This window comes from Penaeus monodon, chromosome 20 (genome assembly GCF_015228065.2).
Source record: "Penaeus monodon isolate SGIC_2016 chromosome 20, NSTDA_Pmon_1, whole genome shotgun sequence".
Classification (NCBI taxonomy): domain Eukaryota; kingdom Metazoa; phylum Arthropoda; class Malacostraca; order Decapoda; family Penaeidae; genus Penaeus; species Penaeus monodon.
The window spans coordinates 19,352,395-19,352,928 of record NC_051405.1 but is presented as its reverse complement, the minus strand read 5'-3'; the positions used below and the strand labels follow the sequence as shown (position 1 = coordinate 19,352,928).

The 534-nt window shown below is 38.2% G+C and overlaps 1 protein-coding gene across 1 annotated transcript in view; it reads left to right on the top strand.

The window, feature by feature from the left end:
• Nucleotides 1–534, top strand: part of LOC119585687 (barrier-to-autointegration factor-like) — a 4,067-nt gene that overhangs the window by 2,051 nt on the left and 1,482 nt on the right. The gene's annotated exons all lie outside the window — the stretch shown is intronic.

Genomic DNA, 534 nt, shown 5'->3' with positions numbered 1-534 from the left:
TTTACTTCACCCCTTACCCCTCCACCAGGGATGGGAGAGTTAGTTTACCATGAAATGAACTTAAGGCTTCATCAAATCTTTCCATTCAACATTGTGTGTTTGTGTGAGAGAGAGAGAGGAAGAAACTGTATTAGATAAGAGACTCAAGGCAGCACATTTTAAGTTACCGCTCGCAAGTGAGTGCCCCATGCATGTCTTTTAAACCATCTGGAGCCAAATGGTTAAAGAATCAGAGGTTAACACGCTGTATTTAAAAGAAAATTGTGTGTTCTAATTCTCTATGGTGTAATTGACTGTATTTGCTCAAAAAGTTTATGGGGTTACAGTATACACCAGTTAGGGAAATATATTGATTGGTAGGAGGTCGATCTGAGGCTCATACAGTGCGATCTTTGTGGTAGTATGTTCATTTATGATGGGGTTCATTTGTCTTGGTGACTTTGTATAGTGGATGCAGTCTGATGTAAATACAGGACAGGAATTAGAATTGATGTGACATTTTATTTATCCATGTAAGAATACGAACAATAGGTA